The 27,203-nt window shown below is 46.2% G+C and overlaps 1 protein-coding gene and 1 long non-coding RNA gene across 8 annotated transcripts in view; one reads left to right on the forward strand and one right to left on the reverse strand.

The window, feature by feature from the left end:
* FAM193A (family with sequence similarity 193 member A) overlaps positions 1–1,206 on the reverse strand; it is a 165,302-nt gene extending 164,096 nt beyond the window's left edge. For all 3 annotated transcript variants that reach the window (XM_038533228.1, XM_038533229.1, XM_038533226.1), the window contains exon 1: positions 1,151–1,206. The gene's annotated coding sequence lies outside the window, so the exon portion shown is untranslated. The remainder of the gene's footprint in view (positions 1–1,150) is intronic.
* Positions 1,207–2,163: 957 nt separating this feature from the next.
* On the forward strand, positions 2,164–26,972 carry LOC111095253. Of its 5 annotated transcripts, none has more exons than XR_005357170.1 (4): positions 2,164–2,752; positions 5,058–5,208; positions 13,646–20,983; positions 26,733–26,972. It is a non-coding gene; the product is annotated as an uncharacterized LOC111095253 (long non-coding RNA). The 5 variants fall into 5 exon arrangements; XR_005357171.1 differs by lacking the exon at positions 26,733–26,972 and adding an exon at positions 21,864–22,015; XR_005357173.1 differs by lacking the exon at positions 26,733–26,972 and having other exon boundaries at positions 13,646–19,883; positions 20,835–20,983.
* The last annotated feature ends 231 nt before the right edge of the window (positions 26,973–27,203 follow it).

Raw genomic sequence — 27,203 nt, forward strand, 5'->3', positions numbered from 1 at the left:
ACAAAGGTAGCAATATCATCTAAAGAAAGCTCCAACAAGAGCACTTATTACTCCACTACAGCAGAGGCTGAAGGGACTTTAAACTGAAACTAAAGGACACATACGTTGCTGTATGTTCACTAACAGCAAAAGCATCAGAAAGCCACGCCGTATGCAACCGTTCCTTATCTGCTCTCACTGCATACCATTCCAACACAGTACTGAGCATCTTGCACACAATTCATGTGTCATAATCTGGCACCGCAAACGCTCCTAATGAGGCTCTCTCTTAATTGCAAAGATCTTTAAAACAACCTGATTTCAGTTGTAACCACCCAACTTTGTTAAAGTCCATGATCCTTCAGGAGCCATTGGAACGAACTGGAAATGCCTGTCAAGCGCACACCCTCGCACTACCATTGTGTCTTCTCAAGTGCTGGGACCAACCGCCTAACAAAGGTGCAGCAACCCACCACCACCCGGAGATGCAGCGTGTGCTCGCTGCTTTCGTAAACACAGGAAAAAAAGGAAAAAAAAAAAAAAGTACTTTTCAAATTCCTCAAGCCCAAACACTAAATACGTGCCCGAGTCACCAGACCACCGATTACCCCTGAAAACTTTTTTAAGAAGCTGGAGGCGAAGAGCCAGGGCTCCGAGAGACTGTCAGGTAGCTTTCAAATGACCAAATCGGAGCAGAAAAAGAAAACTTCTGTGAGGGCGCTGCTCAGTCACCCCTCGCGAGGGATGGAGAAGGGAGGCACCGTGACACCACCTTTGAAAGCACGCTCGACTCCGAAGGGAAGCCCCGCTCGTCACCTGACTCCTAATTATTCTGGAATTGCACACGAGCAATTTCAAGGACGAGCTCGGCGCGGGGCGGGATGGCAGCAGCCCCGGGTCCGTGACAGCACCGCGCAGGTGGGCAGAGGCGCAGGCAGCGCGGCGCGCCGCACCCAGGAGATGCCGGCACCTGGCGCGGGCAGCCGGTCCCCCGCGCTCGCCGGCCCCGCGGGAGGGCTGTCACGGCGCCAGCGGCCCGCGGCCTCCCCGCAGCTCCGGCCCGCCCCGGCCCGGCCCCGCGCCCGCCCGTTACCCGCGCGGAGCCGGGCCCCCGGCGGGAGGCCAGCCCGGGTCCGCCCGCCCACCCCGCCCCCGCCCCGCCGCTGCTTACCTCGAAGTAGCCTCCGGGGGCGGCGCCGCCCGCGCCCGCGCCCGCGCCGAGGGGCCCGTTGGCCGCCGCCGCGCCGCCCGGAGCCGCCAGGCCCACGGCCTGGGAGCCGCGCAGCACCGCCGCCGGGCCGGCCTTGCCGCCGCCCGCGCCGCCGTTGCCCCCGCCCGAGCCGCCGCCGCCGCCCCGCTTGTTCTTCCGGCGCTTGGCCCCGCGCTTGGCGTCGGCCGGGCTCATGGCGGGCGGGCGGGGAGAGGGCGCGGAGCGGGCGCGGGGCCGCGGGCGGCGGCGGAGGGCGGGGAAGGCGGGGAGGCTTAGGCGGCGGCAGGGCGCTCCGGCCGGCCGAGGGCGGGGGGCGCTGCACGGGGTCGCCTGCGGGCGGGGAGGGCCAGGAGGGCCGGGCGGGCGGGAGCTGCGGGGAGGCCGCTGGGCGGGAGGAACGGCGAGTCCACCGGGCCCGGCGCCGCCGCTGACCAGAGTTAGAGTCCAATATGGCGGACACAAGGGGAAAGGGATCCCAGTTTACGTCGGGGGAGGGGGAAGGAGCGGCGGGGAGGGGGAGGGGTGTGGGCGCCCTCCCCCCCCCGCCTTACTCCGCCCTCCCGAACGCCGCTCCCCCCTCCCTCGCCCGCCCCCTCCCGCCGTTAACGAGCGCCGGCGCGCAGGGCACGCTGGGAGTTGTAGTCCACGCGCCCGCGTTGCCGCTGCGGGCACACGGCGGAATGACCACGATTCCCGTCAGGCTGCGCGCGGCCGAGTGCCCGGACGCCGCGAGGTGCTGGGCTGGGGGGGAGGCTGCCGGCTGCGCCGGTGACGTCACCGACGCGGTCCGCACCGCCCGGCCACGCCCGCGCAGCTCAGCCTTCTGGGAGTTGTAGTTGGGCGGAAGGGCCGGGCCGGCGCGGGGTTCCGTCGCCCGCGGTGGACGAACTACAGGGCTGGAGCGAGGAGTTCCGCCTCTTTGACAGGCACGCACACGCCCCGGCGCCCTGAGCCCCGCGCCCCGCGCCCCGCCCCCCGAGTGCGGCAGGCTGGCCTGGCCCCCGGGATGCACCAGGCTGGCCGCCCGGCCCTGGCCCGCCGGGAGTGGCCCAGTGACCTTGGTCGGGCTCTGGGTTCGAGAGCGCTTCCTCCACCTGCTGGCTTCGTGACCTTGGGCCGGCCCCCTTGCCCGAGTCCTGGTGACTCTGCGCTCCAAAACAGCCTGCCTCGTGGGCTTGGGTGGGGTTCCGGAGGGGCTGGGCCCCGCGGTGCACGGAGCTGCCTCCGGGAGAGCGCGGCTGCGTCAGGCCGGGGCCGCCCCGGGAGGTGAAAGAGCCTGCACAGAACGGCCGTGGCTGGCTGCGCCGGGCCCGGCCCCGCACACCAGCCGGTCGGCGTGGAAGCCCCGGGCCTGCAGGCGCCCTTCGCGAGCCCGCCCTCTCCCTGCACCCCCGCTAAGCCGCCGTCCTGGACTCCTGGTGCCTTGCGACCCGCCAGGGCCCCGGATGGTCCCATTTCTCACGGCCTCGCGTTCACCCACGTCATGGGTTGTGCACCCAGCCAGGCCCTCCCGGGCCTTCCCGTGCTCTGCCCCGCGAGGCCTCAGACGCCCGGGTCAGAAAGGTGAGCTCTCCGCCTGGCCCCTCCTCCTCCCCGGGCCGCCTTGCCCATCACCAGCCAGCCCCAGGTACAGTTCTGCACTTAGGACGAGAGGGGTCCCTTATCACAGTCAACAAGACACCAAAGACATCTTTTCCCCTCTGGTTCTGTGGGTGGTTACAGGGCCGAGATACCGTTAGCTCTGGGCCTGCCCACCCTCGCTCTTTCCCCAGCTGCGATCAAATCAAGCTTCTGCTTAAAGCCCTTCAGGGACTCTACTTGTCAGAATAAAGGCCCCTCACCCCACCCAGAAGGTTCTGGATGACCCTGCCCTGCCGGTGGTGCTCCAGAGTGGGTCTTGGTCAGGTCGCCTGCCTGACACTCCCCAAGATAGGCAAAGTCTTGAACTGCTCCCCACCCCACAGCACCTATGCTTTCCCTTGTCATAGCACGTTGGCACTGAACTTGGATTCCTGATATTCACCAGTATCGCCGGAGAGGTTTAGGGGCCTGAGACGGCATGAGTACCTGCCTCATGCACCTCTGGATCCCAGCCCCTGCCAAGCAAGGGCTGGGCGTACACCAATCCAGTATTTGCTGGATAAATGAATGACATAAATAATGACCACTTGTCAAGCAATTACATACCAGGCTCTCTGCCTGCTGCTGTATCATCTCATCTAACCCACATAACCACTCTTGAGATAGGCACCGTTAGCCCTATATAATGGATAAGAAACTGAAATTCATAGATATTAAGGGATTTGCCCAATGTCATCCTGATAGTAAGAGGTGGGGGCCCAGATGCCAACTCAGGTATGGCCCTGGTGTGACTTTTGGGTTCTGGCTGGGCACAGGGGGGACACAATTGGGATTTCCGCTGAGGATCATGGACAGGGGAAGCCTCCATAGGGAAGTGAACTGAGCCGGAGCCAGTCACTCCCAGAACAAAGGACTTTCAGCAATGCAAGACTCTGGAGCAGAGAAAAGCTCCACATGTCCCAGAAAACTATAAAAGCCACTGTGGCTAAAGCAAGTGAAAATAGCAGAAGAAGCTGCGGGTTTTATTCTAAATGCAGCTGGGAGCCATGGAAGGTTCTGAACAGAGTGTCAGGGTAGGATGTCTATTTTTGAGAGAAGTATGGCTGTTGTGTGGAGAATGGATGTCAGGGGAGCAAAACTGGAGTCAGGACACTCATTACAACCTTGTAGTGGAGAGGGTGCTTCGGGCAAACAATGGGTGAAGCAAAGGCAGAAAGCAGTTGTTCTCAACCTTTGTTGTATTTCATTAGCCCCCTCAAGGAAAAATGCATACAAAATTAAGGGGAAAAGTTAAATATTAAGGAATAAGATTTTGTCTGGTAGGGCTGCGCTTTGGAGGGCCACAAACCATTGTAATATCTAAAATTTGTTTCTCTCCTTGAGAATCAGTTTTCACCCCCTTGAGGGGTGCATTACCATCCTCCAGAGAAACAGAACTAATCTCTACGTGTGTGTCTCTGTGTGTGTGTGTGTGAGAGAGAGAGAGAGAGAGAGAGAGAGATGATTTGTTATAAGGAATTGGATCACACAGTGATGGAGGCTGGCAAGTCCTGAAATCTGCAGGCAACAAGCTGGAGACCCAGTTGGAGTCCAAAGGCCTGAGAACCAAGAGGGCCAATGGGGTCTGTCACTCCAGTCCAAAAGCCAGTAGGCTGAAGACCCAGGAAAAGCTAATCTTTCAGTATGAGTCCCAAGATAGGAAAAAACCAGTGATCCCGCTCAGAGGTACTCAAACAGCAGGAGTTCCATCTTTTTCTTCTATTCAGGCCCTTTTGTTCTATTTAGGGCTTCAGCTGATTGGAGGAGTCTCTGACATTGGAGAAGGCAATCCTTTCATTCAGTTTACTGATCCAAGCGTTAATCTCATTCTCACGAACACATCCAAAATCATGTTTGACCAAATGTCTGGGCACCCAATAGTCCAGTCAGGTTGACACATAAAATTAATCATCACAAGGGAGAATGCAGGACATAAAGGTGAGAAAGGGTCTTGTTTTCTTAGAAGTAAGAGGAGCTCAGTCCAGCAGGAGCAGGAGTGGTCACAGGGAGGTGTGGCAGGTGACCCTGGAGAGGATTTAGGCTTGGAGGTGGCCACTGAGAGCACTTATGACCCTGGAAATCTCTTAGGACAGACTTGCAGGGAAAGGCAGCATATGTTGGATATATTTTGTAAAAGTGAAGCTTTATTATTTCCATAATGCAGTAAATATCATTGACCAAGCTATGAATCTGTACTAATAACACAGGACAATTTTTTTTTTAAGATTTATTTATTTATTCATGACAGAGAGAAAGAGGCACAGACACAGAGGGAGAAGCAGGCTCTAGGCAGAGAGCCTGATGTGGGACTCGATCCTGGGTCTCCAGGATCATACCCCGGGCTGAAGGCAGCGCTAAACCGCTGGGCCACCAGGACAACTTTTAACCCGAAAATTTAGGTAAGTTAATTATCTCAATTTGTAACCAGTAAACATTACATAATACTGAATCACTACCTAGAAAGCCTTTCCTAATTTCTGGCTTTATTAAGTCTGCAGAAAGAATGGCTAGACACCCCTGCTCAGGCCACTCCTTGCCCCAAGCAGGGCACAGGGAATTCTCTACGGAAACTTACAACGTGGGGATCCCTGAGTGGCTCAGCGCTTTAGTGCCTGCCTTTGGCCCAGGGTGTGATCCTGGAGTCCCGGGATCAGGTCCGCGTAGGGCTCCCCACATGGAGCCTGCTTCTGCCTCTCTCTCTCTCTCTCTCTCTGTATGTCTATCATGAATAAATAAATAAAATCTTTAAAAGAAGCTTACATATGAGGATGGGTACACTATTGTTTGGGGATTGCAAAGAATCAGGCAGTTCTTGATACTCCTGCAAAATTGAAGTCTGTAGGTCAATAAGCTTGGCCACAGGGAGCTCCTAATCAGCTTTTACACATGTCACCTGTAAACATGAGAAACCATCAAGGATCACCAGTCATTTAAGAAATGGGTCAAGGGCAGATACAAGAAATGTGTGTGTAATGGGGGCAGGCAAAGAAAGTACTAATGGAAGTACTCAAAATTTTTCAAAAAGCTGTTAATAGCCCGAAAGATATTTAAGCAAGGAGTCTTGGAAACTAAAAATATAGCCAAAATCAAGGAAATTCAGCAAAAGGGTTGCAAGATAGAGTTCAGGAAATTATCCAGGAAATAGAAGATACAGAAAATTACAGAGAAATGAGACTTAGAAGTTCAAACCAGGAGGTTCAAAAACTTTCTGAGTTCTTGGGGGGGGGGGGGGAGTGGAGAGAAATAACTTTAGAAAGAAATAATACAATTTATAGGAAATAAGGACTTGAGTGTCCCGATTCAGAGTCCACCAAGGATGGTGACTAATTGTGGAAAGCCAGATATAAACAAAACAGTCTAAAACATACCGAAAGAGGGCAGCCTGGGTGGCTCAGTGGTTTAGCGCCATCTTCAACCCAGGGCGTGATCCTGGAGACCCGGGATTGAGTCCCACATCGGGCTCCCTACATGGAGCCTGCTTCTCCCTCTGCCTGTGTCTCTGCCTCTCTCTCTCTCTCTCATGAATAAATAAATAAAATATTTAAAACATACAGAAAGAGGCGCCTGTGTGGATCACTAGTAGGCCTTCAGCTCAAATCATGATACTGGGGCCCTGGGATGGAGCCCCCCATGTCGGGCTGCCAACTCATTGAGGAGTCTGCTTCTCCCTCTGCCCTCCTCCTGCTTGCTTCTCTCTCTCTCTCTCTCTCTCTCTCAATCTTTTAAAAAATAAATAAAGCATAAAGAAAGGAAGTTACATAAAAAAAAAAGGTATCTCACTAAATGTCTTAACAGTAACAACATTCAATGCTAAATAGTGGAGCATGGATTTCAAAATTCTGAAAGAAAATTACAGTGTAGAACTGCATAGTCAGATAACAATTTTGGACATTCAAACTATATTTTACAGGTAAACAGACTGTAACATAGTAACAACAAACCCTAAAGTACTAGTATAGGCATACCTGGGGGTTTGGTTCTAGACTATTGCAGAATATTCTAATAACGTGAGTCAAATTTCTGTCTTCCCAGTGCCTATAAGAGTTATGGCTGCACTATACTATGGTCTGTTGGGTGTGCAATTGCATTTTGTATACCAAAAAGAATGCCCATACTTTAATTTAAAAATACTGTATTGCTAAGAAATGTTAACCATCATCTGAGCTTTCAGTGAGTTGTAATCACTGATCACAGATCACCATAACAAATACCATAATAATGGAAAAGTTTAAAATATTGAGGGAATTACCAAAATGTGACAGACACAAACTGAGCAAATATTCTTTAAAAAATGGTGCCAACCGACTTGCTTGAGATAGGGTTGCTGCAAACCTTTAATTTGTAAACAGCGTAACATATGTGAAGCTCAGTAAAGCAAAACACAATAAAATAAGATATGCCCATAGGTCTATTTCTCACATGCACCTGAGACTGTTAAGTTACCTCTCTTCCATTTTCTGACATGTGACCTCAAAGGTCAGTCACCCTGTCTCGACCATGATGGAGAGGGCTTGGAAATTAAAAATATAACAAATTATAAAATAAGGCCAACAGTAGGGTTGCAAGATAGATTATCCAAAAAGTAGAAAGACATATGGAAAATAGAGAAAAAAGTTCAGTAGAGGAGGCAGGATGACTTCCTAGTAGTGGTTAAAGAAAAAAAAAAAATCAAAAACTAAAAAACAAACCAAACCAAACAAAAAATCTGAACCAGCTCTGTCCTCTTAAAACAGGACAACGGAAGCCCGTGAGGAAAAGTAGCACCCGACATTTTAAGTTATTTGATGTCTGTAATCAAGGTAGAAAAGTGGATACATGGCAGGTGTGATAGAACATATAACAGTCATTACCTGATACAGGAAAAATGTGGATGCATGCCTAATTATCGGTTTAACTAGGATGTCTATGTATACACACACAATATAAGAAAAACACAGTATTTGGGGAATTGGAGTGCTATTTAACACATAGGACTAGGATCCAGTTTTCCCTGAGTGTTTTCCAGCTCTTAGGACGCTGGGCTGTGAGGATTTGTGTGAAAAGAGGATACTACCATGGAGTCTTCTGGGGTGGAGAGACAAAACTGACTTAGGGTTACAACTGCAGAGAGTGGGATGAGTCAATCACTGAACCCGATTGTTTTTCTCTGAAGACACTGCCAGATTCTTGCAGTCTGCAGGCAAGAAGCTAAGAGACAAAGCTTCTGAACAAAGACACGGAGAAGCAGAGGAAAGGTTCTGGCAGTCTCACCAGGCTGAGAAGACGAGGATTATAGGTCAGAACTAAACAGAGAGAGGTGCCCTGGTGCCCACTGGGAAGTGAACCACCAGTAGACAGAGTTTGCTGAATTGCAATATGGCTTTAATACAGCTTAGTGTGAATGAGGCTGAGGGCACTGGCACCTGCTCTATTTACCTAGCAGAGTAAGGTATCTGTAGCCACTACCATTCCTTGTGCACAAGTTCAGCCTTCAGTTAAAAATTTCCTGGCTTGTCAAGGCACAGGGCCTTTTGACTGAAAATAAAAACACAAATGACTATAAAAACCTGTAGGTGAGTCACATACTGGAGTTAGTAGGCAAAAACTGTAATTAACATGCTCAAGAAAACAGAGAAAAAGGTGCAAAAAACATGAAATAATGGAGAATTTCACCTGGGAATTGAAATCTATAAAAGTACTGGATAAAACTAAAAGATTAGACACAACAAGAGGACCAATGAACTGGAAGATAAATATAAAACATCCTAACTAGAAAAAAAAAGAAGTGATAAAACAGAAAAAAAGATGAAGAAATAGATCACACACAGTTGAAGGTCTAACAATGTGTAATCAGAGAATAAGGCAAGAGAATACCACAGAAGCAGAGCTCTCCAAAGCTGATGCCAGACACTAACCCGTTTCAAGGGTCTCTGTGAGTCTCAACTAGGATAAATACAAGCAAATCCACACCTAAGCACATCATTATCAAACTGCTAAAAACAAAGACAAAGAAAAATGTTAGCCAGAGAAAATATTCACTTCTCTTCAGACATGACAGCTAGCTGCAGTAGAAATGAAGCTGGAAGACAATGGAATGACCTAGTTGTTATATACTCACACACACATGAAATTGGATATACACAGGATTTTCTACCTATATAGAGATATAACCTTATTTATACTTTTTTCATTTAAACATATATTCATTTTAAATTTTTAAATTGAGTTGTCTCATTTTTTTTGTTCTTGTTGAATTGTAGGAGCACTGTAAATATTCTGGTTCTTGGTATCTTAGCAGATATTCCAAGCAGATGATAGGCAAAAATCCTCTCCCATTCTGTGAGTTGTCTTTTCACTGTTATTATCCTTTGAGGCATAAAAGTTTTTAGTTAAGTCAAATGTATTTTTCTTTTTGTTGTATTTTTGGTGCTACATTTAAGAAACGATTGCCAAAGCCAAGAAAAATATAATACAGAATTTACCACTTGAATCCTCAAGTGCACACACTGTACAAGTTGTTTTTAACTTGCCTCTATGTTTTCTTCTATGATTTTTTTTTAAAGTAAGCCCTAGACCCAATGGGGGCTTGAACTCTTGACCCTGAGATCAAGAGTGGCATGCTCCACTGACCACACACCCCCTTCTAAGAATTTTACAATTTTAGCTCTTAAATTTAAATCTTTGATCCATTTTACATTAATTTTTGTATATGGTTTAAAGATTCAACTTCATGTTCATGCATGTAAATATCCCATTTTCCAAGCACCATTTGTTGGAGACTTTTCTTCATTGAATGGTCCTGAAACTCTTATTGACAACCATTTGACTACAGAGGTGAGGGTTCATTTCTGGACTCTCAATCTTATTCATCTATATATTAATCCTTATACCAGCCCCCCATACTGTTTAATTCCTGTACCTTCCTACATTTTCAAATTGGGAAATCTTCCAACTTTGCTCTTTTTCAGGATGGTTTTAGCTATCCTGAGTCCTTTGAAATTCCATACAAATTTTAGGATTTTTCCATTTCTATATAAATTGCCATTTTTTTTAAGATTTTTTTTTTCCTTGAGACACACAGAGAGAAAGAGGCAGAGACACAGGCAAAGGGATAAACAGGCTCCTCGCAGGAAGCCCAATGCAGGACTCTATCCTGGATCCTGGGATCACGCCCTGAACCAAAGGCAGACACTCAACTGCTGAGCCACCCAGGTGTCCCAAAATTGCCATTGGTTTGAGAGGGACTGCACTGTTGTATATTGTTTTGGATAGTTTTGCCATCTTAACAATAGTAAGCCTCTCAGCCCAGGAGCATACGAGGTCTTTCTCAAGTTCATTTCTTTCAGCAAGGTTTTGTAGTGATTTCTTTCAACAATGTTTCAGTGTACAAATTTTATACCTAATTGGTTAAATTTATGTGTAAGGATTTTATTCCTTTTGATGCTACAAAAATGGAACTTGAACTTCCTTTTCATTTTTTTAATTTATTTATTCATGAGACACAGAGAGAGAGAGAGAGAGACAGACAGGCAGAGAAGCAGGCTCCATGTAGGGAGCCTGACATGGGACTTAATCCCAGGTCTCCAGGATCAGGTCCTGGGCTGAAGGTGGCGCTATACCGCTGAGCTACCTGGGCTGCCCTAACTTCCTTTACAGATTGACCAGTGTATTCACTTACTGATGAATTCATGTCCTGCAGCTTTGCTGCATTCACTTATAAGTTCTCACAGTTATTTACGTGTATTGTGGGGTCTTTAGTTTTCTACTGCTGTGCCATCTACAGATACTCTTCCTCCTTCATTCTCAATGTATCTTTTCCTTCTTTCTTGCCTGACTGCTTTAGCTTGGACTTCCAGTACTGTTGGGCAGAAGTGATGAAATAAAGCATTTGTCCTGTTCCTGATCTTAGAGGAAAAGCTTGGTCTTATCACTGAACATCTTCACTGTGAGCTTTTATTCATCTATGGCCTTTATTGTATTGAGGTGCTTCTTTTCTGTTCCTGGTTTGTTGAGTGTTTTTATCATGAAAAGGTGTTGGGAAACACTTGTTCTGCCATGAATTGAGGTGATCATGTGTGTTTGTTTTTTTCCCTAGTCTATTAACGTAGTAATTGCCTTGATTCCCATAGGTTGAGCCACTCTTGCATTCCTTGGGAAAGACCCACTTGGTTATGGTGTGTAACGTTTCTAATATGCTGCTAAAGTCAGTGTGTTACCCATCTGTTGAAGACTTTTGCATCTATGTTGAGATATTACCCCAAAGCTTTCTTTTCCCATAGTGTCTTTGTGTGGCTTTGGTATCAGGATAATACTGACCTTATAGAATGACTTAGGAAGTGTTCTCGAATTTTTTTGAAGAAATTATGGAGAAAAGTAGTATACTTTACATGTTTGATAGAATTTACCCGTGAAACCATCTGGTAAATGGGCTTTTCTTTGTATGGATTTTAAATACTTCAATTTCACTTTTCATAGGTTTACTCGTTATTTTCTATTTGGAGTCAGTTTTGGTAGTTTTATTTCTAGGAATTTATCCATTTCATCTAGGTTATCCCATTTGTTGGCATACAGGTGTTCTTATTAGTCTTTTATAATCCTCCCTACTTCTATAAAGCTCAGTGATGTCCTTTCATTGATTTTAGTAATTTAAATCCTTTTTGCTTTATCAATCTAGCTAACCACATCTCAATTTTGTTGATCTCAAAGAAACAACTTCTATGTCCCTGGTTTTGTTTTCTATCATTCATTTCACTTATTTTTTACCATTACCTTTCTTCTGCTAGCTTTAGGTTTAGTTTGCTCTGCTTTTCTTTGTTCCTTAAGACATACAACTAGGCTATTGATTTGACCTTCTACTGTAATATATATATATTTATAGCTATAAAGATCCTCCGAGCACTGTTTTCACAGTATCCCATAAGTTCTGTTGTTTTCATTTTCATTCAAGTTATTTTCTAATTTCCTTTGTGACTTCTTTGACTCACCAGTTGTTTGAAAGTGTGTTGTTTAATATCCACTTATATGTGAGTTTTCCTGAATGTTCATATCCTGTAACACAGTAATTTCACATTTAAGTATATACCCAACAAGTATGGGAGCAAAGCTGCCCCCAAAAGACATACCGAATGTTCACTCTGGGCCATTAATGGCCAAAGCACCTAAATGACTGGAAGAATGGATAAACTGAAGCATAGTCATCTCATGAAATACTATATACAAGTGAAATGAATAAACTACACAGCATGAATCTCACAAATATGATACTGAACAACAGAAGCCACCCAAACCCAAATACATATTGAAGACTTTGATCTATTTTAAGTTCAAACAACAGGTAAAACAAAATTATGGGGGGATTCCTGGGTGGCTCAGTGGTTTACCGCCTGCCTTCGGTCCAGGGCATGACCCTGGAGTCCCGGGATCGAGTATATGACTTAGGACTCCTGCTAGTGTTACAGATGGAACACTAGCTCCCTGCATGGAGCCTGCTTCTCCCTCTGCCTATGTCTCTGCCTCTCTCTCTTTGTGTCTCTAATGAATAAATAAATCTTAAAAAAAAAATATATGATTAAGGTTGCATTTTTTGGGGAATTAAATTATAATTATAGTCAAAGGAGTGATCTCCATAAAAATCAATACCTTAAATCTTAAAAAAAAAAAAAAAAAAAAAAGCTGGCAAGAATAAGGCTTCAAAATTACACCTACAAAGGATTTAGATACTGGAATTTACACATGCAGAACATAAAACTGAGAAATCTCTAATTTTTTAATATCTTTTTTTTTTAAGATTTTATTTTTTTATTCATGAGACACAGAGAGAGGCAGAGACATTGGCAGAGGAAGAAGCAGGCTCCCTATAGGGAACCTGATGTGGGAACCTGGGATCAAGTGAGCCAAAGGCAGATGCTCAACCACTGAGCCACCCAGGCACCCGAGAAATCTCTAATTAAAAAGGGAAGGCATAAATATTAATGATAAAAAAGATGCTACAGAGATTAATTAGCTCATAAGGGATAATGAAGAACTTCATGCCAAAAACTTGTAGAGATGAAATGTATGAATTCCCAGAAACCAGCAACTTAACAAAACAAAAATGTGCATAATTCTCAAGCATTTGAAAAAAAATCAAATCAGTATTTTAAAATCTTTCCTCAGTGAAAACAACAATTCAGAGATCTTATTTATAAATAAGTTCTATTTCAGTCAAGGAATACCAGTTAGGATACAGAAAATCTCTCATCTCTTTGTAGGGAACTCACACTACTTTGAAACCAAAATCTGGCAAAGACAGTCTGAGAAAAATCATAGGTCATTTTAACTATACATAAACATGCATTTCAAAAAACCTTAAAACCAAATATTAGCAACACAAGGTAAGTAATATATAGAAAGAAAACATCACAACCAAGGTGGATTTATCCAAGAAATGCAAGGTCTTACGTGGAGAAAAAAAAAATAATAATAAAGGATTGTACTGTAAGTCCCCTTGCCTTTCCCTAGAACTATTTCAAACCTTGAGGACTGCAGCTCACTGTCCCTTCTTGCTCTCCTGGAACTCCTGTACCTGACCTTTACCTTTTGACTTTTTACAGGCTGGGGGGGGGAGGGGAGGGTGGGAGAGAAGACAGTCTCCCTCAAGGAATGTACACCCCAAGAGGGCAGCGATATACATGGTTTCTCAATACCTGCCAGAACCAGGTGCAATACCAGGGCATTACAAATGTGCAGTGAATGTTCAAATTAACTGCATTTTCCTCTGATCTGACTTGTCTCCAACTGAAGGTAGGGCCTCTCAGCTAAAGGAGGCCAGCACATTCACCTTTTTTTTTTTTTTTTTTACCTCTGGGGCCACTCAAGAAGTGAAAGAAGCAAGCTTAGCCATCACCAACTGCCTGGGAATCCCAAGCTCACTCCTGGCACTGATCATATAAGGTATTGACTAGTAGCATACCATGCCCTCCCGGGCCCCCACTCCAGAGTGGAAGGCAACTGGGTCTGAGTGGTTGGGGCAGGGTGTGCACTGCACTGTCAAATTCCCGGTCCATCTAAGTCCATGCTGCTTGGAGCCCCTCCTTTGAGCTGGTACTGGTCCGCCCCACAGCCAGGCTTGGTTCTTACGACTGAGCTGAGGATGCTGCTTGACTAAGAACTCCAGGACCTGGACTTGTGGTTCCACTCCAAGAATGACCTCTCACCTGCTAGTTTCTGGATCAGTAGCCAGACAAGCAACTTTCCTGCACACACTGATGAAATATGCTAAACTGGAGTCAGAGAGGAATCACACATCTTGAGTAAAAGGGAAGAAAATCTATCCCAGAGAGCAAATTAATGCAAAAAAGAAATCTGGTTCAAATTAATGGTTTTATTTCCATCTGTAACACTAGCAGGAGTCCAACAGACTGATGTACATGGATATAGTTTAAATGTAACAAAGAAAGATTTGAACTATGTACAATGAAGAAAGGAAAATGATTTTTTATCAATCTTTTCCTATTTTGCAGTTTCTGAATGGTAGAAACTCAACATTTTTTCCCCAATTTAATTTAGCATGAAGGAATACAACCTTTATGATCAACCATTTGTCCTTAAGCACAAAACTTAAAGGAGATTTTGGCTGCATGGCGGTCTTGGTTTCTGAAGTCTGGGTACTGCTGGAACCTAACAAAAGAGTTTCCATGAAGCCCAGAAGGAACTTAATGGCAATGACGTCCAAATAGAGGGCAGACATACCTAGCATCGTGCCGATGAGAAATGATGTCCTGCCCTCCTTGACTCCAAGTAGAAAATTACTTTCATCCAAATTAACTGGAAGTGAGCCAAAGTTAAAAAGTCAGAATGAAGAATAAAACAAATTTCTTTTCACATACAGGAGGGACACTCCTTCAGCCCCGTTTAAAGTGAATTCTGTGCCGAGTCCCTGCTCCTTCAGAAAGATAAACTGAAGGTCAGTTATTGCTAGCAAAGCCAGAGGAGGCCCTGTTCCCACCTTGAAGATGTTTCACATGAAGAGGCTGTTGGTTTGGCTTAAAACCCTCTGAAGAAGGAGGGTGCAGAGGCAGAGGCAGGTTGACACAGCAAGGCCTCACTCCCACTAGCTGCCCCAGGCCCTGTGCTGTGAGAGGCAGCTCAGGCCACCCTGCTGCCTCCTCCAGGACCAAGCAGAGCATGTTATCTGGCTGCCCTGGGGAGAAGAGGCCACCATACTTTGCCAACCAAACCTATGGAGCAGTCAAAAGCCCAAAGGATCAAAGCCTATTGAAGGCCGGAAGAGCAGCTTCTAAAATGAATGTCAGTTGGTGTGGGGGTGGGGGTTAAAGCCGAAGGCAGAGCCCAGCTAACATCAGGTGGGCCAAATTCTCTGAAACTCTGGGCAGCCATGACTTGGACAACAGCATGGACATGGGTGGCTGGTAAGGCCACAAGTACTGCCACCACCTCCCAGTATTTATGCTTGAGTAGACATTAGGCAGTGGGAACTGAGGACCAGAGGGCATGTGGCAAACACAGGATAGATCTTATCAGAAAACAGAGAGGATACCTGACCACATGTCTGCCCAAAGTACCTAGCATGGCCTGTGCCAGGTGAAAAGCTCTGGGACACGGGTTAAGTTCCTGAGAACAGGTGGCAGGTAGGACTGGGTGGGACAGGCACTGCTCCACAGGCACCACGAGGACTCTGAGGAAACACTTCCAGTGCTACATCTCCTGGGCTGCTGAGAAGTAGACAAAGAACAGGCTTTATTGCACATTTCGTTCTTAGGAAACTGGGAATTGCCCTGTAGAGATTCTCCTGACCTGCAGACCCCCCTGCACATTGATGCTAGGGTACAGGTGGGATCACGAGTAACCTCTGACTCAAGGGAAGAGTCCAGTGGTGGGTCTTTCCAGGGCCATGCTCACAGCCGGGATCCTCAGGCCGGATGGACCTTGTTGGGCTTGGTCACCATGGCGCTTGCCCAGGAGAGCTGGGCGGACCTGCCTGCTCTCTGACCAGGACCAGCCCCTGGCGATACTGCCACGAGGAAGCTGGGACAAACTTTCCAGATGGGGAGAATTTCTTGCAAACGTGCATATTCCAGAAAGAGGCTGGAATCATGATTCTTGGTTCCAATGTGTCTAACTCCCTCTCTCCTACCCTGGAAGCAAACCGCCCAGAGTAGTAGAGATGTAGATCCTGGCCTGGGTGGGCCCTGGCTCCAGCTCCACAGCAGTAAACTGGAGGCAACGAAAGGGTCTAAGTGGGGTTTGGAAACAAAAGAGCAGTTTACATATCAGATGTTGGTTTTGAAATAGTCTTTTCGAGCTCGGGGTATTGAGGCAGAGAACCCACGAAAGGCTGTGTGGAGAACCCAACAGGCTGTCTGTCCATCCATCTCTCCCAAGCAGCTCTCCACACTTCATATATAAATGGGGTGGTATCGTTTGTGGTTGATCTTTTTCCTGCAAGTCGGGCAAGTGTTAGCATTCTTAAGGGCATCGCGGAGGCACTGGCTACAAAAGACGTGGCCACATTCTGTAGAAACAATGAGACGTCCGTTCTGTACAATCTAGAAAACATAAAAAAAAAAAAAAAAAAAAGAAACAGCTTTTGTGTGTGCCCTGGTCCCAGAGCAGCAACAGTCCCCAGAGAACCCTACTTCTGCTGAGCTGAGAGGAGGAAGGGCTAGGCAGGTCCGGAGAACTGAATATACCCACCTGCTCTGCGGTGTCAGGCAAGCATGAGCAGGGCCTCTGAAGCTGAGAGCAGAGGCAGGAGCCACTCTCCTGGCAGCCATGGCCCAAGAGTGTTGGAGGGACCCTGGATGCCTGAACCCACAGGGGCAGCGTTGGACAGCTCAGGAGCCATAGTAAGCACAGGGGTGGGGAACACGAGGGCCAGAGCTGGAGGCTGCAGGGCCCAAGAAGAAGCTGGCACATTCTCCCCTCATACACAGAGATGTGTGACAGGCCAGAGCAGAGGCAGCAAATCCCACCAAAGGAGAAGACCTTCTCTCTCATCTAATTCTTTCACAGAAGCCACGTGGAAACCAGGAGCAAGGAAGTTTGCTTACCTCAGAGTACCCGTCCATGCAGATTGGACAACTGACAGTACCAGAGGGCCTAAAATCATAGTGCTTCATGTCAGTTCCTTGGCAAACTCAAACATTCAATTACTGTAAATGGCTTCATATAAGCAGCCCATACCTTAGCAGAGGCACTAGGCATTTACAGAAAGGCCAATGGCCCCAATGGGGTACAGGAAGGAGGCAAGAGGGGAATGAAAAGTACACACAACCAGAGGTGCCCTGTCACCCCTGCCTCCCTGTCTGGGGCAGGAGCTGTGCCTAGCACCTCCAAGCATTCTTGCTGCAGATCACAGAGAGCCAGTGGATCTGTTCTTCACAGCAGGTGGTGCCGTATGTGAACAGCCCAGGGCAAGTCCCATCCACCCTGACAGTGCCAGACACAGACTTGTCCCACTGGGAATGGTTGAACTAGCTCTGAATCCAGACCCACCTGCACCCAGTTGCTGGGCACCTGCACAAGACCTTCGTGAGCCACGGGTGCACAGAACTTGGGAAAGGTCCCGTATTTCCAACACCCTACACCCCTGAGAAATGGTGGGGGTGGGGGGGGAGGATCCCCACTCCAGGATGCAAGTGGTCCCACGGGGCCAGAAGCATCTGGTGAGGCAGCAAGGCTTTCGGAGTGCTGGTACCTGAGTCCTGTGGCTGCCTCCTCCCTTGTGTTTCTGGGAGTGTGGGTGGTCACGTACACGTCTCTGTCCCTGGACAGCTCCTCGTCATCACTGCTCACCACACAGCTGTCAGCATGGTCCTGGCGTGGCCGCCTTGCGTTCCTCCGTGGCCGCCTCCTCTCTAAGGTGTGAATCCATGCTCAGGGCAGGGTTCCTAGCCCTGTCACCTCCCTAACCCCTTCCCGCCAGGGAAAGGCCAGTCCCAGACCCGAGAGACCACTGTCCTGTCTTCCCAGAAGAAGCCCCATCCCTGCCATGAGCAGGTGTCAGAGCTGTGGGGCCATCTAAAGTCTCTAAGGTGGTTAGCTTTCTCCAAAATCCAACGAGCTCAGCACTAGGGGTACTGTCTCCCCAGCAAACACAGAGCACTAATTGCAGGGGTGTCCCGCCCAGCATTTTTGTCCCCACAGGCCTGCCAAGAACTTCAGCATTGCACCCCTCACCCACATCACTTCTGTATCCAAACCCAATGAAAGAGAGAAGAAACCACTCACCGTCAACAATCTTTTAAAAAAAGGAAGAAAACAAAAGAGAAAGACACAATCAGTATGACATAAAATTCTCTGTATTTTTAAAAACTTATCTTAAATGATAAAATTGAAGCATTTTTAAATTTCAAATGCAAAATCCTCAGGGTACCAGTTAAGCCCTCCCACAGAATGGGATACATGCTGCCCTGTCCAGCACCGATGGGAGATCTGTACACCTCTCCACTCAGGCCCATCCCAGGTGCCCACCAGGTGCTGGGTGAGTCTGGGAGCTGCTGGCCTGGTGACCTGGGGAAGTTACTTACCCACTGGGGGGTGCCAGCTTCCTCTTCTGGAGCACAGAGGCACCAGTGCCCACAGCTCCCCCTACTGTTGCGAGGACTACACAAGATAACAAACATCTTGGGGCACTAGGGACGGGACTAGCTTACTAGCTCCACAGGCTCCTCATGTCCGGGTGCACCAGTGACAGGAATCTTATGTTCCAGATAGGCTACTGCCAAAGGTGGAGCCTTCCTGGGAGGAGGGTCTGCAGTGCTTATGATAGGGAATAATCAAATAATTGAAGTGTGACATGCAGGGACCAATGAGTGGCACACCAAGGACCAAGATCAATCTGATTCCATGTTCTCCAGGCTGACAAAAAAGCTACTGAGCAGTCGACAAGGCCATCATCTGTTCACTCATAACCTACACTAGGACTATTTTTGCTACAATGGTTTCACACCACATCTCTTCAGCCCCCTGAATTCCTAGACCTGTCTCTACAGCATCACCAGAAGCACACCTTTTCCCTCTTGCTTGCCACAGGCCATCAACCACCTCAGGAAAGCCCTCCTGATAGCTGTTGAAAGGCCCTTGGAGAAACTGGAAGCTCTCTCCAGCCCAAGTCCCTTGTGGCAGGGACTGTGAATACGAAGTAAGCTCCCCCTACCCAGGGAAGCACATTCGGAGGCCATCCCAGTTGCTGGAACTGTGTGGTGGCAGACGTGGTGGGCAGTATGAGAGACTGTCATGGCAGAGGTCGTGGTGTATGAAGCCCAGGGCCCCCTCCTTGGCAAGGGGCTGTTATAGCATTTCTTGGGACCCAGAGAGATCAAAACCCCTGGCCTCCTGCTCCAGCCCTTCTGCTTGGGCCAGAAGGAACAGCTTCTAGGATGGATCAAGGCTGAGATGTCTGGAGTTATTCCTAGAGACCTGCTCCTCCAACCTTTTCAAGACCAAGCAGTAGCTCTTTCTATGTATTAAAATCCATGTGCTTTAGAACCATCACAGTGGATTCAGTTTTCCAACCTGAACCCTGACAGATACAAACAGCCATCCCAGGAAAGAAGAAGGTCTAAGTAAGCATAAAGGTCTTCATTTTGCAGATGAGAACACGACCCACAGGCAGAGCTACTAAAGGCACTTCCCCCACCCCCTAGAAGAGGCTGGATGGACTGTGCAACTATGAAATTGAGGGGACAGCAATCTCATCACTGGGATTCTTAACTGGAAAAAAAGCTTGGGCTGACAAGAGATGAAGTCCTTATGAGGTCTATAAAAGGAGGGCTCTGAATTTAGCCAAGAACAAAAGGAAAACCTGCTGTAGGCAGGGATGACTCTAGCCTTCTGGCACTCCAACACTGCCTCACCTCCTTTGGTCAGGACGGGCCATTTAATGAGGTGTGGACACACCTGGAAGGGAACACAACGCTGCTGGCTGCCCAGCAAGCGGTGTGTGGGAACCGGGTCTCCATGGGCTCTCGTGAATCAGAACCAGCTTGCTTCCAGGAAGTGCCAGGCTCGGGCCAGACCTGAACCCCCAGGGAGGTACAGACGCTGCCTCCTCCCCAAGGCTCAGGATGGGAGCTCCTCACATAATTACTGGGTAAGTGTAGTGGCCAGAAAGCTATCCTCACTGCTGAGGACGCTGTCTCTGTCTTTTAACAGAAAAGCTCAGGGAGGAAGGTCCTCATCCTAAGTGTAGAAAACAATGGAGCCACAGCCTGGCCTCCTAGCTCCCTGCCCTTGGCACCTCTGTGCCCACATCCTGGCTGAGCGACAGGCGACACTGCAACCAGTGGTCCCTCCAGCCAACAGCTGAACCACATCAAATTCCAGAACCTCTGTAGGCATCTGCAGGCACTCTGGAATGGCCCTTCCTCGTGCCTGGAGCCCTGCAGGTAGCATAGTGCTTACCCGGAACAAGAGATGGGGGTGGGATGGAGGGTAGGGGATGGGCAGGAAGCTCTGAGGATTCTCCTCTGGAAGGGAGGCCTTTAAAAGAAACAAAATACCAACACCCCAAACCCCTGGTCTGAATAGCTGAGTCAGTACTGCAACAAGGGGCTTGAGATCAGACCTGCACATCCCACTTCCCCTTTAGGTCTGTTTTTTCTTTCTTAAGTATGGAATAAACCACAGGTCAGAGCACTGACACATATGACAGGTCTGGAGAAAGGACAACCCACAGAAGACACCTGGTGTCACTTGCTTTCACACCAGGGTTCACACATTGACTCCGGGCCGCTCACCTGAAGGCCCTCTGGGCTCCTGAAACACAGCCTCAGAATTCCTCCAAGTCCTGACATCCATGTCACAGGCTCCTGGTCAGTGAGGGAGGACAAGCCCCTCTACCACCAGGACACAAAACCCCAGGCATTCTAGGTACCTCCTGGGGCTGCAAACAATATGCTGAGTGAAATAATAGGACAAACCAAGCAGAAGTCCCTGAGGTCCTCTGTATGCAAGCAGGCCCCTCACATTCCTAAAAATGCTCAGCCAGCCAAAAGCTCTGCAAGCCACTTGATTTAGACAGCCTCCTCACTTGGCTTCACAGGTTGCTGCACTGGAAAAACATCTACCTCCACCTACTGGCTCCTCTCTAGGTCCAGTGGTTGCACACAGCATGCAAGTATACATTCCTGTTACTGTTGCCGTGCCAGGAGTACCAGGAAAACCGGTTCTCACATTAACGTTCCAGTCAAAGTAAGTAGTTCCTATCTGATTGCATGTACAACTCTTTCCCCAAATTCCTGGATGTGGTGACCAAGCCCTTCTTTTTTCACACACGTTTATGTTCATTCACAGTCATTCTAGCCGGCACTGGGTGCCCCTCAGGCCCTAGACTATTCCCATGGAGACAGAGAAAGAGAAGCCTCTGTCCTTGCTGCAAGGGAGCTTCAGTTAAGGAAACCTGTTGCAGGCAGGGATGACCCCAGAATCAAAAAAAACTAGGCAGATACGGAATGTAACACAAATCACATGACTCACTGGTACATTATGAAAACAGACCAAAAAGAGATTCCAGGGAAACCGACCTGACTTAAAAAAAAAACACTCTTTAAAAACAACACTGGGCACCCCAGGTGGCTCAGCGGTTTAGCACCACCTTCAGCCCAGGGTCTGATCCTGGAGTCCCACATCAGGCTCCCTGCATGGAGCCTACTTCTCCCTCTGCCTGTGTCTCTGCCCCCAGCCCCCCCATCTGTCTCTCATGAATAAATAAAATATTTAAAAAAAATAAAAATAAAAAGATAAAAAACAACAACACTTTTGAAATTCAGTGAGGGGAAGCAATCTAAGCAAATACCATTTTCAGTATCTTCCCCTCTTAAAGACTCAATTTCTTAAAGATAAGGAGCACATCTTTTCTATCAACACGCCACCCCCTATAGCCAGAGTAGAGGATGACATGGTGCAAATGCTCATGTAAAGGGCACCTGGCTGGTTCAATTGATTAAGCAGCTGCCTTCAGTTCAGGTTATGATCCCAGGATCCTGGAGTCCCAGGATAGAGCCCCACACCAGACTAAGCCCAGTGTCAGGCTCCCTACTTAGCTACAAGTCTGCGTCTCCCTCTTCCTCAGTCCTCAGCTCCTGCGAACACACACGTGCTCTCTCAAAATGTTTTTTAAAAAGTGGCCTGATCATAGATCAATGGAACAGAATAGAGAACCCAGAAGTGGACCCTCAACTTTATGGTCAACTAATATTCGATAAAGGAGGAAAGACTATCCATTGGAAGAAAGACAGTCTCTTCAATAAATGGTGCTGGGAAAATTGGACATCCACATGCAGAAGAATGAAACTAGACCACTCTCTTTCACCACACACAAAGATAAACTCAAAATGGATGAAAGATCTAAATGTGAGACAAGATTCCATCAAAATCCTAGAGAAGAACACAGGCAACACCCTTTTTGAACTCGGCCACAGTAACTTCTTGCAAGATACATCCACAAAGGCAAAAGAAACAAAAGCAAAAATGAACTATTGGGACTTCATCAAGATAAGAAGCTTTTACACAGCAAAGGATACAGTCAACAAAACTAAAAGACAACCTACAGAATGGGAGAAGATATTTGCAAATGACATATCAGATAAAGGGCTAGTTTCCAAGATCTATAAAGAACTTATTAAACTCAACACCAAAGAAACAAACAATCCAATCATGAAATGGGCAAAAGACATGAACAGAAATCTCACAGAGGAAGACATAGACATGGTCAACATGCATATGAGAAAATGTCCTGCATCACTTGCCATCAGGGAAATACAAATCAAAACCACAATGAGATACCACCTCACACCAGTGAGAATGGGAAAATTAACAAGGCAGGAAACCACAAATGTTGGAGAGGATGCGGAGAAAAGGGAACCCTCTTACACTGTTGGTGGGAATGTGAACTGTGGTGCAGCCACTCTGGAAAACTGTGTGGAAGTTCCTCAAAGAGTTAAAAATAGACCTGCCCTACGACCCAGCGATTGCACTGTTGGGGATTTACCCCAAAGATACAGATGCAACGAAACGCAGGGACACCTGCACCCCGATGTTTCTAGCAGCAATGGCCACAATAGCCAAACTGTGGAAGGAGCCTCGGTGTCTATCGAAAGATGAGTGGATAAAGAAGATGTGGTTTATGTATACAATGGAATATTACTCAGCTATTAGAAATGACAAATACCCACCATTTGCTTCAACGTGGATGGAGCTGGAGGGTATTATGCTGAGTGAAGTAAGTCAGTCGGAGAAGGACAAACATTATATGTTCTCATTCATTTGGGGAATATAAATAATAGTGAAAGGGAATATAAGGGAAGGGAGAAGAAATGTGTGGGAAATAGCAGAAAGGGAGACAGAACGTAAAGACTGCTAACTCTGGGAAACGAACTAGGGGTGGTAGAAGGGGAGGAGGGCGGGGGGGTGGGAGTGAATGGGTGACGGGCACTGGGGGTTATTCTGTATGTTGGTAAATTGAACACCAATAAAAAATAAATTAAAAAAAAAACACAAACAAAAAAAATAAAAAATAAAAAATAAAAAGTGGCCTGAGGGCACCTGGGTGGCTCAGAGGTTGAGCATCTGCCTTTGGCTAAGGTCATGATCCCAGGGTCCTAGGATAGACTCCCAGCCATCAAGCTCCCTATGAGGAGCCTGCTTCTCCCTCTGCCTAGTCTCTGCCTCTCTCTCCGTGTCTCTCATGTGTCTCTCTCATTTTAAATAAAAAGGTATCTAAAAAAATATGTGCTCAAACTAAAGGGAATATGATAATCCAGAGGGAAAAAAGCACAGAAGATTCTTAAAAAACCAAAGTCTACTTGTGAAAGCCTCAAGGAGAAACCAAAGCTCAGGCAGGACCTGTGGGGGCAGGTCATTCAGTCAAAGCCAGCCACCTCTTGCAGTCTAGGCTCAAAGAAAGTCTCAGGAACTATCAAAGAACACACAGCCTATATTTTCTGACTAATAAAGCAATAATTAAAAGAATCAGTAACAACAAAAAGGAAATAAAACACCACATGTTTGGAAGTTAAAAAATACAAATTTGATAAATATGTGGAATTGAATATAAAATACTTATAACAAAACCTGTAGGATATAGCTTAAAAATATAAGACATTTACTGGAAAAAAATGATGAAAATTAGTAAGTTAGAAAGACAGCAAAATAAACTCAAGGAAAAAAAAAAAAAACAGCAATCCTAAATGAAAACAAACTTACAGGACAAAGATCCACAAAGCTAAAACTTGGTTCTCTGAAAAATCTAATAAACTTCTGGTTATGCTAAACAGAAAACACAAACAACCAACATCAGAAATGAAAAAAGAGACATCATTACAGATTCCACAGTGTATACATTAAGACATCACAGGGAGATCCCTGGGTGGTTCAGCGATTTAGGGCCGCCTTTGGCCCAGGGCGTGACCCTGGGGACCCGGGATCGAGTCCCACGTCTGGCTCCCTGCAGGGAGCCTGCTTCCCCCTCTGCCTATGTCTCTGCCTCTCTCTGTCTCTTCTTGAATAAATAAATAAAATCTTAAAAAAAAAAAAAAAAAGACATCACAAACATTTACACCAATAAAGCTGAATATTTTAGACAAGATCAACAAACTCTAAAAAAACCTGAGGCTAGGTACCTTCACTGTGGATTTCTACCAACTTGCAAAGGAAGAAGTTAACTCCAAGATTACAAATCTTCTGGAGGACAAATAAACGGTGCCTAACTCACTTTTGTATCAAAAACCTCATAAGGAATGTGTACAAGATAAAAATTACAAATCATCATACTGATAAAATAGATATGAAAGTCGTATATATAAAACAGTAAAAAAAAAACTGTAGCAAACAGAAACTGGAAATATATAAAAAGATCACAATGTTTTATTAGTTTAACACTAAAAACCAATGTAATTTTCCACTTCAATGTATGAAAGGGGAAAATTTCTTTTGTGCAAGTGTTAAAATTCAACATTGAGGAGCACCTGGGTGGCTCAGTCAGTGAATGCAGTCCAGCAACAGGCTCCTTGCTAAGTGAGGAGTCTGCTTCTCTCTCTCCCTCTGCTTGTGTGCTCTCTCTCAAATTAATAAATTTAAAAAAAAAAATAAAATTCAACATTGATTTTTTTTTTTACTATTTTTAATTTTATTTTATTTTTTAAAGATTTATTTATTCATGAGAGAGGCAGAGACACAGGCAGAGGGAGAAGCAAGCTTCATGCAGGGAGCCTGATGTGGGACTTGATCCCCAGACTTCAGGTTCACACCCTGAGCCAAAGGCAGACACTTAACCGCTGAGCCACCCAGGAATCCCAACATTGATTTTTTTTTAAAAGAGGAAGCACAATTTATATTATTTATTTGAGAGACAGTGAGCACATGCGCATGTACATAAGCATAGGGGAGAGGGGCAGAGGGAGAAGTGAAGCTCAAGCATACTCCCTGCTAAGCACAAAGTCCAAATGCTGGATCCCACAACCCTGAGATCATGACCTGAGCTGAAATCAAGAGTTGGATACTCAAATGACTGAGCCATCCAGGCATCCCAAATTCAACATTAATTCTTGAAGAAACTTGCAGACCAACAGGAAATAAAGGGGAACTTCTCCAATCTGAATGAAGGGCATAAACAACAGCAGCAATAAAACCTACCAGAGAGAGCTTATTTAATGGTCAAAGTCTGAAAGGAGTCCTTCAGATTTGCGATGAGACAAAAATGTCCAGGACTGACACTACTTTTATTCAGCCAGTGCTGAGTTTTCTTTAGCCAGTGTGTTAAGGGGGGAAAAAAAAGGAAATTAAGAGAGAACTAAAATTTATTGTGTACAGAAATCCAGAAGATTTACAGATTAAGAATTGCTGGATTGAAAAATAGAGATAAAATTAATTGTGTTTCTTTATACTGGTAAATAATTTAAAAAAATACAAACTTTATAATAATTCCATTTTTAATAGCTTCCTAAAATACTATGTATCTAGGAATAAATCTTTTTTTTTTTTTAAAGATTTATTTACTTGAGAGTGAGAGAGTACATGCACAAGCACAGAGGGAAGGGGAGAAGACGACTCCCCACCGAGCAGGGAGACTGATGTGGGGCTTGATCCCAGGACCCTGGGATCATGGAGCCAAAAGCAGATGTTCAACTGACTGAACCACCAAGATGTCTCAATGAATAAATCTTCTAACAAAAGACTTGCAAAACCATCATAAGGAACACTGTAAGACTTTACTAAAAAGAGCTGAAGACCCCACCTCATGGGGCACCTGGGTGGCTCAGTCAGTTGAGCATCTGCTCTTGGCTCAGGTCATGATCCCAGGGTCCTGGGACCAAGCCCTGCCTTGGGCTCCCTACTCCGTGGGAAGCCTGTTTCTCCCTCTGCTTGTGCTCGTAAGCTCTCCCTCTGACAAATAAATAAATAAAATCTTTTTTTTTTTTTTTTTAAAAAAAAGGACCCCACCTCAAACTACACACAAAAGGCAATTCATGTAGATTAGTCACTTGTGGAAGGCAAGATAGTAAAACTCAGGATATAGGAACAGACTTTTATATCCAAAATAATAAATTCAACTGTATTAAAATTAACTTCTGTACATAAATTGAAAAGAGCAGACCCCCTCAGAGGAAGACACAAAACCTAACTAGTGGTATCCTACTTATCACTGATAAAGAATTCCTAAAACAAGACAAAAACAAGGCAGAAAGGGGCACCTGGCTGGCTCAGTCAGTAGAGCACGCAGGTTTTGATGTCAAAAAGTTCTGAGTTCAAGGCCCATGATGGGTATAGAGCCTACTTTAAAAATGTCTAGAAAAACAGAACAAAACAAAACCCGTAAGCCAGACAACCAAATGGAGAAGACAAGGGGTTGCTCTGTTCTAGATCAATTTCTTTGGCTAATGTAAAAATTCTATGTACAATATGTGTGTGAAAAAAAATATATATATATAAAAGATTTTAACAGGCACTTCATGGAAGATGAAAACAAGCTACCACCACCACCAGACTGCCAGGAGTAAAGTGGGAGGGAGCACGTGGAGGAGAGTACACCGAAAACAGTGGAAAGCATGTGAGTGAGCACAATCCTGTTAAAACAGTTTGCCATCAATCTAGTAAAAGTCAAAGATACACATGCCCAGGGATCCAGCAGCGATGGCCTTTTTTTGGGTCCACAATGCCCAAAATAAAAGTTAATTTGTAGAGAAAATGCCTAAGCAAAGATGTATGAAGTCTTAATCCTATGGCATTTTTTAGTTCTACTAATTCACTGGGGGCTCTGGAGTCTTTAGAGAGTGGGAAGGACACAGTCTGTGAAGTTCCTTCACTAAAGTTGTGAAGCCAAGCCTGGATCAGGATATACAGAGTCCAATCTTCAAGATACAGAGCTGGCTACTCCCAAGCAGGGCTGAAGAGGCACACATGGCCTGTTCCCACA

Source organism: Canis lupus, chromosome 3 (assembly GCF_011100685.1).
Source record: "Canis lupus familiaris isolate Mischka breed German Shepherd chromosome 3, alternate assembly UU_Cfam_GSD_1.0, whole genome shotgun sequence".
NCBI lineage: Eukaryota > Metazoa > Chordata > Mammalia > Carnivora > Canidae > Canis > Canis lupus.